This window comes from Anoplolepis gracilipes, chromosome 17, assembly GCF_047496725.1.
Source record: "Anoplolepis gracilipes chromosome 17, ASM4749672v1, whole genome shotgun sequence".
Lineage (NCBI taxonomy): Eukaryota > Metazoa > Arthropoda > Insecta > Hymenoptera > Formicidae > Anoplolepis > Anoplolepis gracilipes.
The window spans coordinates 2,255,917-2,276,173 of record NC_132986.1 but is presented as its reverse complement, the minus strand read 5'-3'; the positions used below and the strand labels follow the sequence as shown (position 1 = coordinate 2,276,173).

General features: G+C 36.6%; 1 protein-coding gene across 3 annotated transcripts in view; it reads left to right on the top strand.

The window, feature by feature from the left end:
* Vn (membrane-bound neuregulin protein vein) overlaps positions 1-20,257 on the top strand; it is a 337,235-nt gene that overhangs the window by 136,323 nt on the left and 180,655 nt on the right. The gene's annotated exons all lie outside the window — the stretch shown is intronic.

Genomic DNA, 20,257 nt, shown 5'->3' with positions numbered 1-20,257 from the left:
AAACACTTTTATTAATATAAAATATAATTTAGAGCAATAAACAAAATTAGAAAAGAAAGTTGAACGACTTTGAATTTTTTTTACGTTTACATCATTTTCTCGACTCTGGATCGTTCGTGAGAGTAAACGATAGCATTATTCATAGAGCCGATTATCGCGATATAAAAATGCAATTTACATCATCGCGAAAGTGTGCGAGGTTTTGTTTTAAGTGTCGATAAGAATCGGGTCGTGATGCGCAACGTACGATGTAATAAAACACATTTACGAGCGTTTGTATTACAAATACCAACGTGACGCTCATTGCAGCGTGACATATGATTTTTCCCGCAAAATGTTGTTTTTTTTTAACGTCTCATCGCATTTATGTACAATATAAATCACTGACGCTCCTAGAGAGACATAACATGATCTCAGTAAAAATAGTCACATTTTGACAGACAATATTGTATAATCTAATATATCACTATGATTAACAGTCAAATTTACAATTATGTTGTTTTAAAAACAAATTCGGGCGAAAACAGATTGTGAAATTGATGTAATATTGAAATCACATTTCATGACATTTCTACATATTTTAATATATAAACCGAAATAATTTGCCGCGTGATGAACTCCCTATCCATTCTTGCCTCTCTTTAATCATGCTCCACGAATCTCAAAACGTCCAATATACCGAGTGTATGTATATATCGTAGTTCTCTGACCGCCGTACAAACCACGCTGGACAAAGTCAATACACACTAATAGCATGGCACATGGCGCACGTGGACAGAGATGCAATTGTATTACGCCCGTATACACAGATACACACATACATATATACGTAACAAGGAAAGAGATGCGTATGCTATAGATCCGCGTCTGTTATCGGAACACAAACGTATCAACAATGCCTAGACAAAGTATAGATAAAAATACGACCATAACGACTGAAACCCGCACACGAGCGACGTTGTAACTTAAGTATTGCTTACTTTTTTTAGATTATATATATAAGGGAGGAATTCGGTCTAGAGGCCTGATTTTGAGGCTTTTTTTGCAAATTTTTTATAAGAAACGGATAAGATCAATTAAAATAAAATTTTTCCTATTTGTTAAGCAACTTTTTAAGTATTTAAAAAAATTTTTTTTATTAAAAAATTCCAAGAATTAAGCTGCATATAGCAGTTCTTCTCAATCCATAAAAAAAAAAGTAGTTGCACGGTGCAGAAACAAAAAATTCAAAAAGAATATTCTTAGAATATATGAGTTTGGCTATCGCCCGAAGTAGGATTTTTAAAAAATATGCAAAAATAACAAAACGGCGTCACTTTGAAAATAGGTCTTAATTTTTCGGCTATTTTTTTTTTCGTCTTTAAAAGGCTGTAGAATTTCAAAAAATTAATATTTTTTGATAATTCTACTTCGGGCGATACCCAATCTCATATATTCTAAGAATCTTTTTGAATTTTTTGTTTCTGATAAAGCAGAACCGTTCCAATCGTGTGCACCGTGCAACTACTTTTTTTTTAGAAGAACAGCTGTATGCAGCTTAATTCTTGGAATTTTTCAATAAAAAAAATTTTAAAAGATACTTAAAAAGTTGCTTAACAAATAGGAAAAACTTTTATTTTAATTGATCTTATCCGTCCTTTATAAAAAATTTGCAAAGAAAAGCCTAAAAATCAGGCCTCTAGACCGAATTTCCCTCTTAAGATATCTTTTAAAAAATAGAAAGAGACGCGCGCTATATTAATCCTTATTTCGTACTAGTGAGTCATTTTTGTCCGTGCAATGTTTAACAGTATCAATTCAATGAAAATGAATGGTCGATATATTTATAAAATTTGGTTTGAAATTTATTCTAGTCTTTATTAAGACCGATTAAAAAAGATATATAAATTTGTTTAAACACTTTAAGCACTGACAATTGCGAAAATATGTTGATCTATTTGTACGGTTTGAGGATAGTAAAAATAACAGTACAGAGTAAACAATAAATTAGACTATAATGTTTCGATCAATTTCAACATATCAGTCAGGTATCGTACTTTATATTTCTTCCAGAGGAAGTCGACGTCAACAATATCAACGGTTTTAATCCTCGGTATCAATAAAATCCTTGAGTATAAAAATATTCTCGCGTAATTTTAGAAACTTTTCAAATGTCTAATTGACAACAAACGTCTAGCTCCAGTGATATATCTTTAAAATTGACATGCATCGCATGCGAGCAGCTTTACGTCGACGACGACGAAACCGATGCCGTCGTCGTTTTCCCTCTCCCTCCCCAACAACGACGACGACGACAACGACGTCGACGTGCTTCGTTACTAACGACCGGGCTACCGGGATATACCTGTCGGACCCCGACGACGCGTCTAATTGGCGGAAAATACGACGGAGACGTCTCACCACGCGAGGCGGACGTCCAAACGGCGGACGTGTCGACGTCCGGGGGCTAGGAATAGACGCCTGGTCGAAGGGTCGGTGGCTCCGGAGAAAGGGAAACTTCCTTGCCGTTTGTCTTCGCGTGAACATGCTATCTTGGCCGTGATTATCGATCTTCAAAGTGTTTTCGCTTCTTTAGAATTTCGCGAATATTCAAACATTGATTTATTTTTCTTCCAACGCTTATTCGCGTAAGAACAAGGTTTTACGCTTACCCCTCCCCCCATTTATTAATAATAAAATAAAAGAAAGGGGAAGAAAGAGTTTTATTGCGATTATGTTATAATTATGATTAAATTCATTTATAAAAACTATTTGGAATCGTTATCGCGAATCAGTATTGCACAAAGAGGTCAGAAAGTTTGCTCTACGTATAAAACAAGACTATAATACGTACTCTCGGGGGTATCGTTTATCTGTCGTTTGCGAAAGTTTCTCCCATACGTTTAGTTATGTAGCGATACGTTGATGACGATGAGATACGCGGAGTTATTAAAGTTTAATCTCACGCGACCCCATTCCTCGTCATGTTTAAATAATGCGCGACAAGACTGCACTTGGCGCGCGTGAGTTGAATAATTAAGTTTTTTTTTTTTATTACAAGTTCGTTAATTTTATAAGGTACAAGGTAATTATTTAATACTTCGCGATTATAACCGATACCGACGAAACGGATGTCGGCGAACGAAATGGTACAAAGTTGTGAGGACGTTGCTAAGAATAGAGGGTCATCCGCTCTCTCGTTCTATCTCTCTCTCTTCCGGGACCAGAATGTTGGCCGCCGATTTATATGTGTCCAATGCGATTAAATATGTTTTGCGACTGCTTCCGGATTCGTCCTATATTCGTCCGTGTACGAACACATAGACTAAATCCAGACTAAAATTTCAGCCGGATGACATTAAATCTTAATCCAAGATGTGTATTCAAAGATTTCTTTTGCATCGGAAAAAAATCAGGGAATTCTCATGGAACTTTAATGGAATTTAGAATTTTTTTTTAAATTCTTTGTTTAATAATTTTATTTTTATATTGCAAACCGTTTACAATCCATTAATAAGTCAAGCTGTAAATTATGTATTTAAAATATATTATTTGTATATATAATATATCTATAATACATATGTGTATATATTTAAATATCTTAACAAAATATTGTGAACAGTACATCTTCATAATTTTTAGACAAAAAAAAAAAAATGAAATTGTTATGCGAATAAAAAATGTTTATCTTGTGAAATCTATTCAGTTTTTTCAATATACTTGCAAATCTAGCACTTGAAATTTGTGTAACTGTTCTTCTTCCGTACGAGTGAAAAACGCATATAAAAACTTATTTTAGAAAGTTGCGTCAAGAAATCTTTGAAATTTAGATTACAAATTCAGAGAATTATTTGTAAGGTGAGTTAAATTTTTTTTGTTTTTGTTTTTATTATAATGTCATAAAATTTTTAAGTACTCTATACATTTTTTGTGGATTCTGATTTATCAGAGTATTTTGTGTGTTCGATTTCGCGTGTTTAAGGGTCGCGATCGCGAGTGTCGTAACTTTTCCGCCTCGCTATCCAAATTGGATTTCACTCTGAAGATTCCTCCGTAAAAGCCGTGTTTGAAAATGCAACAGACACTCTCGTGCGAACGTGCGAACACATTCCGTGCTTCTCGTGGCTTTGATGGGTCTCAGACCGCCTTTTCCCTGTAGTCTCCCTCTTGAACGTCTCAACAACGGCGGCTTCTCGTCTAAAAACGGAACTCCATTCGCGTTTTTATCCACCACTCGGCGTTCTAGGTGCGAGCAACACGATTCATCGATCTCGTGATTAGCGTTTCACACTGATTATGAGTCAATCGTGAAACTTGTGGATGTTCAATCAAATTAATCTCTTTTTTATTTTCGCATCGTGTCTTTATTTGTTAACAAAAAATCTATTTAAATCGTCAGAAGTTGTTTTATTATAGACTTTAAATACGAGCTAATTCAGGAGTTGTTTTATTTAGAAACTGAAATACTTTCAGTAAGTAAGATAAAAGAAATAAAATTGTAAGTGAGTGAACTTTCTATAGGACTTGCTAGGTTCTAGTATCTAATGATTCTATTCACTTTTACGACTAATACAATTTTCTTTTACACAGATTTTTTGGCGGAATTTTGTCGTGATTGTACGTAGTATCAGATTTAATGGCGAACGCGTGGTTGGCTTTGCCTGCCTTAAAGTTTGTAATTTGCATGCATTTGCTCGTGGCGTTGTGTATGCCTGTAAAAATCGCCGAGAGGTGAAGACTATATTTTTCCACCACCAAAAAAAGTTGTCCAGGGGAAGGGGAAACGTTCACCGCAACGATATGTATATTATGAGACGTACTTTAAAAGATTAAACGGTTGCATATAATATTTAATAAACTAGGTTTAAAAATCTCAGAAGAATTTCTTCATAAGAGAAAGAAAGATGATGAAAAAAAAAAAACGGTAAAAATAATTTATAATTTGATTATTAATAAAGGATTTGGATTTACATACACACATAAACGCACGTATGGTTTAAAGTAATCATTGTATTCTTGTGCATAGGCTATTATTTTCCTTTCACTCAACCTCTCATACAAATTCAGCAGGTCATGTTTTTCAATTATTTTATGTCACGGCGTTAAGTCTGGCTAACTTATCCTTAAAATCAGCAGCTAAACTGCTGAACAATAATTTATACACACTAATGCGCATCTAAGTAATACCGGTTAATTCCTCGGTTTACCCCCCAGCGGTCGCCCATATAACCCCTGTTAACCTCTTCCCGCGATTAGCGCTATCATTAAATGGGATCGGCATCACTAAGGGATTGCGATAAAACTTGAGTGACCGTTATGGAGCGACACACGATTCGATATCATAATAATTCACAGCGGAAATGGATCATTAAAAGCGGAAGTATAATGGGCAAAAAGGTAGAAGTGGATAAGTAGGTTGGTCGCTCGAGACCTCGAATTTCTCTCCAATAAGAGAACGAGTCGCGTGATTCACGAACGGCAGAGCGATAAAGCGTATTCTTTCCGACGATCTTTCTAGCCCCGAGGGTTCGATCTCTCGCCTCGTTCTCGGATTGCGGAAACCCTTAACCCTTGGTGCCGCGAGCGCCAAAAGAAAGAAATAAACCTGCAGAGTAGAGACGCCCGCTCGGAACGGATAGACGGTTAGAAAGGTGCCTAACGAGTAACATGTTCTCTCTTCTTTAAAAAAAAAAAAAAAAAAGAAAGAAAAAAAAATGATCAGTTTTCGCAACTTAAATCGAAAATCAAAATTTAATTACACGTTAAAAGCGACTCTAATTTTATGTTCGAAAATATTACTTGAGAATTTGATCACGTTATATTCATTGGATAGATTCAATTAATTGTAAGTTTCTTAAGGAGAAACTTCTGTTCTATTATATTAATATAAAAGTTAACTGAGAGAGAAGGAATATATATATATTAATCACATTATATATTCGTCATTGTAAAATTTACGAATGTTTATGTTTATTACGTTCATCATTTTTATCACTTTACATTTTTTTTTTCTTTCTGGAAAGAGAAGTTTCTTTTTAGAAGGCAATCAAAATTACATCTGTTAATGTTTAAAGTTTTCTATTATACTCTCCCCCTTATATATCTTTACAGTTTGTTTAAAAATAAGAGAACGCGATTAAAACTCGAAAGTACGCATTTATGTATGCGTATTTCAAACATTTTTTTCACAACAGAAAAAATCGACTTGCGGAGAATTCACTCTCAATTTTTTGCTCGATAAGACAGAGAAATCCCATCGACGAATAAACAGTACAGAAAAGCTTTGCGTCAGCGTCGATGTAACGCGAGAGCTTTGACAAGCCGGATCGTTTTGCACGATCGATTATCAAAATGCATCGTGCTTCTGTATACATATACACACGCACATCTAATACATACATACATACATGCGTATCGCAACTCTCTTTGTCGTAGCACGCGCCCGATGCTGCGTAATACTCGCGCTCTCAACAAGAGAATATCGTGCCGTCTGCGTGATTTAATGCGCCGTGCATTCGCGTGTGCAACGTAAGAGGATTACGGGGAAGGTAAAAAAAAAGCAAAAGGCAAAAAAGAAAAACAAGAAAAAATCGATGGCCTCTGCGGTATCGAGTACGACTGCGGCTATCGCTGGATTTTCGGCGTATCCTTTCCGCATTGAAAAATATCGCGTCTATATCAAATTCGAATTTTTAACTAACAGGCCAGATAAATAACTTGGTCGTTTGCGAATACATACGCGCACACACGCATACATATACGCAGACACGCGCGTGCACGCGCATATAGACGTGCACGTGCAATAAAATAAATTACACAAAGCGCATCGGATTTTATTCCGTCCAGCTATGTACGGAATATCTCACGTGCAGAGATTTGGACTTTTTTTTCCCACCCCGCTAACGAAATCCGCGCTTCTTTTATTCGAACGTGTGTAACCTCCGGCCCCGGAGATATAACGCATGATTTAGGAACGGTACGGTTGCAATATGTCCATTTCAATTTCGTGTTGTACTTCGTCAAGCTGTTTGGAAAAAAAGAAGAGACACCGCCTGCGGGGGGGATATTCGATAGCACCCGTCATACGAGTTCGATCTTTCATTCGTTGGAATACCATATTCATGTTCACACACATTTATATATTTTCCCATACAGAGAAAGAGAGGGAGAAGAGTGATTGGGGGAAAAAAAAAACACAAATACAAAACACGCGTGCCGTTTTATTTGACGATAAAATGTTTCTAAGATGATTAAGCTCTATTTGCAAAAAAAAAAAAAAAAAAAAAAAAAAGCATTTTTGATTATAAAAATATTTAATATTCTGATAATATTAAAAATACTGACACAATCGATTCGTTGACATCGTGTATAATTTTATAGCACTCTATGTAATTTGTTAATTATAATCATTCGTGTTTTGTATATCTGTGGAGAGAAGCTTACACACATTAAATGTTACATAAATCTACTGAACTCACCTCAATACTTGGAAGGGTTGAGAATTCTCGAGTTTCAAAACCTAACCGGTGACATAAAATTGACGCACCGTGACGACGCATTCGCCATCACGGTCTTTATGATGTCGCGTCTCGACGCCTTAAGTCGCGTGCAGGATCGTCCATCCATTCGAGGGATGATCAGCGACCTTTACGCGGACCGGGGTGAAAGCACCAGCAGCCAGGATTAAAGCGCGCGCGGGCCTCCTCCTTCGGTTCGTTTGATCCGCGTCGCGTCCTTCTGGCGCCGGTCTCGATCGATCTCGTCTCTGTGTGATATCTCGTAAACTGTGAACGAAGGGAAGGAACGTTTATTGTCATCCCAGGGCAAAACCCTCTCTCGGAACGAGAGGAGAAAAATATATAGCCCGGAATGACACGAGGAAGCACCATATCGTGAATTAAGATTGTTACATGTGTATGTGGATGACCGAATAAATGTATAATATACGTATATATATATATATATATAATCTTTTAATTTTTGCTGACACACTCGATTCACTTGTATCGATAATGTTATTAATTTATGTTAAAGACTAGTACATGAGATGAAAGAATTATCAATTTAGTTGAAAAAAAATTACGCGATGAAGTTACATTACGCGAATTTACAAAACAACGACTGCGACTATAATTGCGAAATATTAATTTATTACGAATAATAATTGTCACTACGTGGACTCATCGATGTTAATTATTGATTTTGACCGCAATGAAACGTTTGACCAAATTCTATTGAATTTATTGAACAAACATATAAAATAACATCCGCCATATTCTCTTCTCTCTGTGAATCGATATATTAAATTTGACTGGCTAATCTTTTTAAGCAAAATATTTTAATTGATAAAAAAAATTAAAAGCAAACTGTAATTAAATACAGATAATATCACGCCTTTTCTTGATAATAGAAACAACGAGCAGTCGTAAATACAAAAGTCTTTGTTCTTGATTTGTATATAGCTTCGTTTCAATAGACTCCAACAATTTCCGCAATGTTAAAATATTTAGATATTAATTTTTGGATAGCAAAATATTTGTACTTCATTCCATAAAGCATATCGATGTAAAGTCGATGACGAGAGAGAAAGGCATAATAGAAATATTACAAACCAGCTCGATAACTTCATCAAACAGTAATAATCCTGGGAGCGAAAAAAGCTACGGGTTGCGGTTTCCGAAGCTCGAATGGAGAAATAGCTGTTAGGTTCAGGGATGAGCAACTATGTAGGAGCAATAAAGAGAGTAGAGAGGGAAGTTTACAGTTCGCCAAAACACGTGCATCGGGTGTCCCAAAATTATTATCGCATACAAAAGATAATAGTTTATTTCAACACTGAGACTGACATTAATACCTTCGCTATTCTTTTTTAATAATTCTCTCTGCAAAAGGGAACGCAAGAATAATAGGAATTTTAGCAAGCTCTCTTCGTTAAATCCCTTTAAAAGAAGAATTTTAATCTTCGTTATCTTTGTTATATATGTATATTTTTTGTGAGATGAAACGTTAAAAGTTATTCTTTATTCTGTTAAGGAAAAAGCCGATGGTAATCCGAAAAATTAAATGGGAGAAATTATAGTTCCAAGTTGCGATACACACCTTGTATACGTCGTTCGATCGCCATACGCGAAGCCGACGTCGCTGGCGGGTCGCCAATTTTTTCGGGAGCCGATAGGACTCTTCACGTGCGATAAGTGTGCTCATGTTTCAGCCGCGCCAATAAAAATTCCGAACTATTATCCGCGACTCGCAGATCGCGGGTATCCGAAACGGGAGATAACGCTTGACGGTTAAGCACTCGCGAGTATTATATTTGCGCGAACGGTTTCATTTTGTGTTTCGAGCTATTTTTTTTCTTCCCCTCCCCCCTCCCCCCTCCCCCCACCCCCGATTGGGCCGCACATCGACCGCGGATTAAACTCGGAAATGAACGTCGAATGCGAAATGTCGAAACAACAATCCGCGGTCGCACGGCGCGGAATTAAAAAATTTCGCCGCGCCTCGAGAGAGAAAGCGCCGTGTTAGTTGCCTAAATATACACGAAAAAAATGGCACGCTACTATGTTATCTCTGCGGTGGAAATTCATTACATTAATGCTTGTTAGGTAACCAGTGTGAAAACTTAATTTCTCGCTTCTGCGGAATGTTGATATTATCTTGAACTTTTCAAGAGCGTGGTTTTTTTAACTGCGTAATATTTGCCCATTATGTTGCGCATATTACAAAACATTTAATATACTGCGATGCATTTTCTCATTTTTTTTTTTTTTCCCAACAATTCAGACATTATAAACGCGCTCCATATGTTGTATTAATATAATAAAGAATAGCTTTTTTTTTTTTTTAGATTTGCAATGTATTCTACGTACGATCAATATTATCGAAATATTTCATCAATTATTCTTATGTACAGGAAAGAAAAATTTGTTTAAAAATTGTGAATTAGATTTTTGAACCTTTTCTCAAATTTGTTGCAAATATCGTTTCATCAATTTTTATGTCCTGATGACGGATCAAACTAGCCCAGTCTGACCTATTCGTACTTTTACTACTTCGTACTTTAGCAACGACGAGAAACATCGTTACATCCCTTCGCGTAGTCCTGAACGATGAATTTAAATAAATGATGGCCGACTTAAACGTGGGTCATTACCGATGCGAAGAGTTCTGTGCCGCTGTTACTACAACAGGCTCCGTCCTTTGCATCGACCTCATTCGAGCAGCAGCCTTTTTTTTTGCGCCGGAGCCGCTTGTAATTTTATTTCCTCGCCGTTTCAGTAGTCCCACCTTCGCCTCCGGCGTCGTCGGATTCTTATCGGAAATTTGTACCGTACGATTCACTTCTCTTCCTCCTTCCTTCTCCTCCTCTTCCGCACCAACGTCGTTCCGGCCAACGGGCTCTCTCGCGGAAGCGGATATGGAAATGGGTGAAGACGATGGCCCTTACGAGAGTTTCGGTCTCGTTCTGCTTTTGTTCTGCCTTCCTTGCCGGGGAATAGGCAATGCATATTTTATAACGCTGCGATGTTTCGCCGGCCGGGGGTTGTTTGCCGTGCCCATCTTGCGTCATCTGAAACCCTGTTAGCCGCCGCAACAACTATTTTCGATGAAACGCTCTTGATCACCTGCACGTACGAGTTAGGTTCGAAGAACTTGGAATTAAATTAAAGATTCACACACAGTTGCATCTTCCCGTCAGGCAGATGTGAAATTTTAATTATTTTATTACGAAAAGGGTCAGAAATATATATATTAATGTATATTATAATTTCATGCTAATCCAAGTATACATATATGATATTTAATTAAATATTGTATAGTTATGTATATTTTTATTGCTATTATTTAAATAATAACAGTTAATTTAATTAATATCTCTTGTAGAAAATATTTTATTACAGTTTACTTTCAGTGTAATCTTTTAACATTATCTGGTATCGAGAAATATATCGAGGATATATCGATACATTTTCTTTATCAAACGATATTTTTGCTGGAAATTGTGCAACTTTTTCTCGGAGCATCTTGTGCTATTCTTGTAAAGTCTGACTAAATTCTCGAAATTGGCACATTGTGATTGCTAACGAGACGTTTGCTGCAAAGTTACTGTTCAACAATACTCGTAATTAAACAGCAGTCTGTTCTACTTCAAGATTTTCTTTGTCAGCGACGGCTGCGCATGCATAAATACGACGGAGATAGTTCGGCGACGAAGATAGTTGCGCGTATCAAAAGGCAGCGAGATGTCGAGTGGGTATAGTACAGTAGGTATAGCGCACGAGTGCCAGGAGGGAGTATAATAGAATGCATTTGACTCGCGAATGGGGACGGAGAATAGAGGGAGGAAGCCCGATCCTTCCGTGGATATTAATGGTGCAAGATATTGCTTTCGCATCGATATACATATATATATATATATATATATATATATCTGCGCCTTCTCGGTATATCGTATTATTAATATCGTCACCGAACAAAAAGGGATTTACAGCCGAAGACAATGGGCGCCGTCTTTAAGCCGTTCGATCTCGAGGGAGGTAGATCGAACTGATCGCATCTCTTCTCGCGCGCGTCGCACAAAAACCCGCCTTCGTGTCTCCGATGATATTTTAAATCTCCTTTTTCTCCCTTTTTTTTTTTTTTTTTTTTTTGATTTCTCTCGTTCCGTGTTTTACGTTCTTACCGGTGCGATAAAATCGCAATTACATCTTCCTTTTCCGCGTTGAACGCGATGACTTATCGACGCGGTTTCGTCGAGAAAAACATAATTGCGAGTGTGACATTTCGAGAAAATGATCACGATTTATTATTCATTATTATTATTATTAATAAATTCCTATTTTCCGAAATATATCCGATATGATATATTTGAGATGAAGTAATTAAAATTTCACATTACGTAATCGGACGAATCGTACATGGCAGAATCAAGAATAGATTCCTATTAGTCATTGAAATATCGACATAATTTAAGGGAATATGATTAAAATTAACTCAATCATAACAAAATTAAATCAATGCGATGAAATATCGATGTGAGCTGATTAAATCCGATGCATTGGAGAGAATCAAAATAATCTTGTTTATTTCCCTCGCACATATAATTAGAAATTTGTATTCCTCTCGAAAACGAAAATTCATTTAAATATATGTTATTCCAAATTATAAATTATGTGTGACACTTTTAGATAACGTTGGAACTTAAATTGTGCATTTGTCAGTGAAATGATTCTTCAAATATTATTCCATTCGCATAGAATAGTATCGGTGAAACATTGATATTTGCTACCTAAGCGCAATATCCGGTATATTTACAAACTGTGCATAAGAGGAGCTAAAATATTCGGAAAGTTTACGAGCGCGATTGTTTGCTTTTTGTCTACATTTCTCTTGCCGTAGGTCAGGTTAGACAAACTCGCCGAAAGAGTAAGCTCGCTCAACAGTGAAAATATTTTTTAATAGTTTCGAATAGTTTGTGCTTAAAATGCCAAATTTTTTCTAATAACAAATATTATTAATAAAAATATTTCTCTTCTAACTTTTCCGATGCAAATCCTTTATTTAAAAACAAATGTTATTTAAAGTTGGTGTGCATATATTGTTTATTCTAATATATAAATATACAGAATAAATCGATGTTTTTCAGCAAGAGAAAGAAAGAGAGAAAGGGAGGAACAAAGAAGGTTACACAATATCTTTAAAGTAATATAAAATAAAAATTAAACGAAACGTACAATCCCGCTTTAATTTAAATTACGTCGAAAAATTAAATGTAAGATTTTCTGTATATATAATAATCCTATTTCCACTATCACAATATCTTTCTGGAAAATATGATATTTAAAATAATAACTAAAATGTTACTGATGTTATTCTATCTATTGGACGTATTTTTTTCTGATTTAAAAAAAAATCACAAAACGATCCTCCAATATAAATGTTAAAAAAGGGGATAAAAAAAGAGAGTGTATTCATCATTTATTAACTCTTCATGTAGTTTGTCGAGATCTATCTGTCGAGAGTTCAGTGGCGCCGATCTTCACTCGGTAACGAGAGAGAGAGAGAGAGAGAGAGAGAGGAAAGAGGGGTTACGCGGATAACCTGTCACCAAGCCGGATAGTCTGAAAGGTCGAGAACTCTACGACGGAATCCGTGAAATGCCTGCTGCAGATTAGAATCAAGCGGCGGAACGGAAAAGTCAGATCGACGGATTAATTTACGAAGTCCTCGAAATAGATCTCGAGATTTATCGGCGAAGGATGATCTCGCTGTTTTCCCCGCGTTTCTCCCAACGGAAAGCTTCTCGGTTCTCCTCCTTTTCCCTTTCTCGTCTTGTTTCTTTCCCTCTTTCTTACCTCCTCTATACTATTCTCTCTTTATCTATTTCCTTGATAATCTCGAAGCTCCACTAACGAGATACCGACTTGGCAGACTAGATGCTTCGACGTCGAAGCATCATTGTCGGCTCTCGATTTTGCTGCTCGAGAACTCATGATGCGGATCATTTAATTTTAATAAAAGCAGTTTTTTCGATCTGTGTCGATGGTACTTTTTTGACTTTTGCACATAATCGTAAGTGATTCACGAAGAGTACCGATCGAAGATCAAACGTCGCGACAAAGCGCGAGAGTTCTTTCTCTCCCTCGGAGAGAGAGAGAGAGAGAGAGGGAAAGATTATTCGACAGAAGTCTGGTAGAGATATATTCTGAGAGAAGCTCCTTAATGAGAACTTTCTTTCACGGGTCTTAACAACGTTCGCGATTTCGTACACGTCTTCAGGTTTCAGAGATCGTGAATTTCTCCGAAGGAAGAAGAGTGAATGACAAGAGCGATTATTTGCTTAACGAGATATCCCAATTCCACTGTAAAATAAATTACAATTGCAAAATCGCTATTATTGTGTTCATTCAAATTACCACAAATCGGTGAATGATACTTTAATAAAAAAATAAACTAAACGTAATTGCTGCTGAACGCAAATAGTATTATTTTTCTACGGATGTATCTCCCAATAAGATAAAAGCCGTTAAGTTGAAAGAAGAGGAATCTTAATTTTTTATAAGTTGAAAAATAAATAGAAAGCAAAGAAAAGAAATAACATAAATGGCTTAGACATACTGGTTAGAGTCTGGCTCTCTCTCTTTGTGAACATTAACACAATGATAAATATCGCATTATTACAGTACTTACACATATATGTTCTTTTTATGTTTTATTCGCCCGTAATATATAAACGCGATTTCTTTTATACCGTGCGTGTGATATTAAATGAAAACACAGGACCCTCTTGTAATAGAGCGAACCGACGACCGACCAGTGACCATAAAATGGAGGTTATTATAGTCGATTACTGGTACCGTGCGCAAGAACAACCTTGGCCGCATGTAAAACCGAAGGACAAACCGATATTGTTCCATTATGAGCAGGAAAAAAGGAGATCAATTGTTGCGAAATATGCCTTGCGCCGATGAATATATTACTATTTTCCATCCAAAACGATATCTTCAAAAATATGCTGCAATTAAGGGGGAGATGTCGCACTTTACATCAACTTCGATTGCTTGTCATTTAGACTTTTTCCTTCATTTACTTGACTTTTTAACACTCAATTAACGTGCTCGGACACATCGATGCGAATTTCTGAAATGATCTTTTTTTTTTTTTTTTTTTTTTTTTTTCTCGCACTTGAATGGAAAAGCATATCGAAATTGCGACGACGCAAAGTCGAATCTTTATTGACACGCAATACACGGCTCCGGCTGTTTTCGTTCGTTTGCTGATCCGTGAAAATGAAAGGAAATATATTTCTTTCCAACGTTAAAAGGACGGACCCTTCCCTCTTTCCTTTTCTGATCCGTCTTTCCTTTTTTTTTTTTTTTATGTTACTCGTAATCTCGCCGCTTCTTCGGGGACGCGATAAGTCGATCCTGATTTCGCGTGAGTTAAGCGCGATTTCCGCCGACCTCTTTTATCGACGAATAAGAAAAAGGGAGCCGCGGCCGATATTGCGTTCAGTCCAGCCACGAGTTCCCCCTTCTTAGGATATAATCCGCACTTTTTTTTGCATCCACGAATTCTTTACCAACTCCATGCTTGACGTGCGTGTTCTTATATCGCGATATAGGATAGCGGAATCGTGACTTTCCCCTTTGTCCGGGATTTAATTGTTTCCGTACACGAATATAATTACCCCGTTCGTAATTACATGGGACATAATTCTCTCAATGGGAAACGTTACGGCGGAAGCTACAAAATGGCGACTCTTAATTAGAAACGAACTGTTGTCGAACGTTAGAATATTGTCTGAATAAATTCGAGTACGCGGAAATTCCCCTCCCCCTCCCCATCCTCCCTTCCTTCCTTCCTTCCTTCCCGATCCTCCCTACGTCGTTTGCCGTCCTACGAGAGATAATCCTGTTATGCGTCAATTACAGTTATACGGTTCAATGAAATCCGATTATCTCTCATTATTCGTTTCACTATCGACGCCGCTCTGCAGACTCATTCAGCGCGAGGGCCCTTAAGTTTGCACGCTTAAAACCAAGTTCAACCGGGTTGAGTAATTTTAACGTCGATAGTTCGTGCAAGTTACGTCGATCGACGGATAGTTGAACGTCACCCACTGTTAAACTTTATCGTCGACCGTTGCGCGTCAATTAACTCTTTCAATATCTGTTTTATGCTACGAGTTCCATGCTTTGCAAGTTAATAATTAAGTATTGTAAATAATTAAGAATTTTAGAAAGAGAAGGATATATTGCAAACAAACGAGCTTTATAATATATGTATATATAAAATAAAAATGTTATTTGATCTTTCTCGAATAACAGTAATATTAAGGATGTTTAGTACCTATTTTTCAAAATATAGGAATTTAATAAAATTTGCACAGATTGTTCTGATACATGTTCAGAGACTTATAAAAAGTCTAGAATTGATTCACTGAAGCAATCAAAAGTTATAAGGATTTTAATTTGCAATGAATTTATCCGTCGATATTATTATAAATATAATTATTTTATGGATCTAATTATAAATAAAAGTATTAATATAATTATAAATATAATTATTTATATAAATAAATGTAAATATAATTATTTCTGTCCCTTTTAACCTTTAAATTGATACGATTATAGATTTTCTATCTTATAAAAAACCTGTGATCGTGTTGATTTAAGAGCTAAAATGGATAGAAATAATGATAGGAATTTATTTAAAATTTGCAAAAGTATAGTTTAAATATAGAGGAAATATTCGATCACATAATTTTGGTCAAGTACTGACTAGTTCAAAAGATATTGAATTATAATTTTTATTCTGACATTTTAAATTACTCTGTAAGAGTAAATTCTTTTATTTTTACAATTCAAATTTTGTGCTGTAATGTTGAAATCGAGGTACCGTCACTGATAAAAAGTTTCTCATTATAATTTAAGAAACACGAAAATTCTTCGAAAAAAGCAACAGAAGTTGACAAATACATTTCTACAATCTAGCTATGAATAAATAATAAGATTTTATGCAATCTTTATAATAATCATATATTAAGATATATGAGAAAAGTATAAACATTCGTCAATTTCGACTACTTTTTGCTCCGATTGTAGGTGCTAAACATCCTTAAATGATTATGTTGAAAATAACCGTTAAAATATTCAAACTATATTTAATAAGAAACAATAGAAATTCTTTAAATGTAATAATATTCAATCCCTTGCTGCTGGGATTAATACGGGCGGTGTTAATTAGGAGGCATCTCTTCTTCGGTTTGAGGAATTGAACGCCCGAAGGGGAGCCTAGCAGAGGCCGCTTTCACGGCTGTCACATGTCATCAAAGGCATACCGGACATACCGGCGTGTAGAATCGGCGAATTAATGACCGTGGCATGTGGCGGGCGTTAATTATCGGGGAGGGCAGCCGAACAAGGTGTCGTCGTCGATCGTGCATGCATGTCTGGCGGACGTACGACACCCCGCATGGTTCAATGTGCATTCGCGTACGGGGGTAGTGCGTAAACGCGCATCTCTCTTCTCCCCACAGGGAGACACGAACGCTGTGGAAACAATAGGCGTAATTGTAGAAATTGCGCAAATCGCTCGCAAGTCCATGGTGATTGACGGCGGTTATATTAGAAGCTCCCGGGAAATTAGAGAACACAATGCTAATGTTTCTATTTTCGCCAGATATACAGGCATATCAAAAATTATTAAATCGTTTAAAGAATTAGCATTCTTCAACTGTTTTTTTTTATTTCTCAGTATGTATGTCAAACTAAATACAATAGCACCATCGATTTCAACTAACTACTTATGTAATGGTTGTTTAAATGCATCAACATTTTATCTGTTTGGCAATTTTAACTTGAGGTAATCCTTGCAAATGCAATAATAAAAGGACTTTTGTTTATCCTCACTAAGTTCAGGGCGTTTTAACATTTTAGAATGCTAAATTTACTAGGACAATCGAATAAAGGATATAGGGCACAAAGTTTTCAAAAAGCAAGAAAGATTTAACACACATATAATTTTGCTAATTTAAAACGGACTACAAAATTAATAATTTAAAAATAATACGTTTTATAAATACAATTGCGCAATAAATTCTAGGAAAATATATATTCTCAATATATAGTCTTAACTAGGTTAGAGAAATTTAAGAAATTATCGTAAAAAGCTAATTTATTATATTTTTCAAAACATGAATACAAAATAGAATATGTAATAGTTTTAGATATAGCTATATAATCAACGCTATGTATTTGGAAACTATGATTAATAATTTTCTTATCTCAGAATTATCGTGTCTCTAATGTTGTTTAATTAAATTTCTTGCAATCTATGCGCGCGCAGAGCTCTAAATAGATAAATGTAGGGAATAATCTGTACCGACGTATCTCGGTAGGTTCACTTTACAATTGATTAGTGAAATTTAACGTTCTTGCAGTTAAGACGAACAAGAAAAGTATGCCGTTGCAAAGTATACTTTGCATTACGATCCGCATGCACCCACAATTTTGCAGACAGTTAGATACACGCTAGAGTCTCCGTCACGTAGCTACGCGGTTTACATAAACCGCGCATACGCGTCTACGTAGATAGATAGGTAGATGCTATACGGTATACGCGCTTACGAGTACTCACACAAAAGTAAACACTTACGTTACACCCGTGACCCGACGGCTCTAACCCCCGACATCCGGGTTGATTGACGCGGGTACGCCCGCGCGCGCGCGCGCGCGTGAGGGTAGGTTTAGACGTCGTCGCTTTGCTTTGCAGCCGGTATCCCGGGCGTGTTGTAACGCGCGGCATGTAAATTGTTCTTCGTGACTGTCGGGGCTGAAGCCACTTTAACCGTTTTAACAAAGTTTCAGAGCCATTGACTAAGTAAAGGCCCGCGACTATTTACCCAATTCATTCGGGATCGTTTTATAAAGGGATACATTTGTTTGAAAACAATCCCGTGTTTTTTTTCTTTTCTCTCTAAAAGAAAAGTTTATATAAAACATTTCAGAGATAATGCGAAACAAACGGATACTCTCTTGTTTCTTATGTACGTGGCAGCATCGCTTATTGTGAAATTAATTTCCTCGTGGAAAAATAAGATAAAGTTACAATTAGCAAAATGAGACTTTTAAAATGTCCAGACAAAAACACCAGCATATTTTAGAGCGAATGCAAATATTCCGTCTCTTGAAATTCGCTCTCTTGCACTTCTGCATTTAAGACGGGAGACAGATGCATTATTCATGCTTAGGAAGGATAAAGAGAAGAAAAAACAATGTGTAGAAAGCGGAATTAAAACGAGCGGGGTGCTATTGTCTAAAAGCTTAATTGCGAGCCGCCAAAAAAGGAAAATAACAAGAAATGGGGCACCTGGTTGTCTCGTGTTAAAATCCGCGAAATATCCCGAGTCACTCGGCTCGCTATCGCACGTAGAGGCAGCAGGTCGCGCTTTAGAATTTACTGAAACAGCCACACATTTCGGGTCATCGGCTACAATTATTCCCCGACTGGTCGCGGTCTCGCAGTTTGCTTTGGCGAGTTAACATTGGCCGGTAACACGCTCGGTGTGATGCATCCGAATTGGCTGGCGGGCCGCGCGGTTTATTGACCCATCGAGTTAAGGGCTTCGGCCTGATTAGCGGAAGTTTCCGATATCGTATCTCGAGAGAGATTTGGTCCGCCGCTAATGAGGGTACGGCCCGGGCCGCATGAATACACGCGGATAATAAGTTGTTCGCCACGCGGTTATTAATCAGTCTTCCGATTAATTTATGCGCTTCGATTAACGCGCTTTTCGCACAACCTTCGTTTCTCCCTTTGTGTTATCTTTAGATACAAATATTTCAATATTTTGCGTGAAACTGTTTGCCGTCGGACATGCTAATTGACATAGCAGTGAGTCGCACGCAGATTTGGCCGAATTTCATGAGGCGACATCATGTACCGTTTAATTCGGGTAAATATTACTTATTGATGATCTTTATTTTAATGCAGTCGGCAAGAAAATATATATAAAGTTGTCCTAGTTAAAACGGAGCGCGTGATGAAAATAGAGTCGAAAAATTCTGTAATGTTGGTATTATTAATTTTATAATTCTTATTATATATATATATATATATATATATATATATTATCATTAATATTAACGTTAAATAGATTATTTATTATTTCCTATTATTACTGTTTGTCAGCCATCTTCAAGTACTTTAGAGATTTTAATACATCTTCAATTGCAGGTCCGATATTTTTTTTTGGCAAACTCTCTAAACAATTCATCGTAAAAAAATTATCTAAAAATTCAGACACAATTTTGTAATCACTAAAGTTTCAGATTTAGATGTCTGAAAAATTTCTGTCTTAATCAGAATAATTTTTCTGCAAGTTTAGAAAAATTCAGACACTCTTCTAAAAATTCTGACAGTTTGTTGAAAAAAAAAAAAAAAACTTCAGACACTTTGTCGGCAGTTATTTTTTACAGTATTTTCTTCGCTCCAGAAAATCGTCGACTTAATTACTTCGGCTATAAAATCTCACGATCCACGCGCACGGGAGGGCATTCGCGAGAAGGGATAAAGCGAGGTGGCACCGACGCGCATCATCCGTGATTCTGCTTCCGTTCAAATGGATTTCGTCGTAATTTGAATAATTGTCAAATGCCGCGTAGTGGCGCGCTACCGGATCGTTCGGTGGTACCTAACCATCGTTTGGTTGCACCTTCTTCGGGGTTGCCGTTCCAAATCTACCGTCTACTCCCAGCCTGCTGCATCCTCCCTC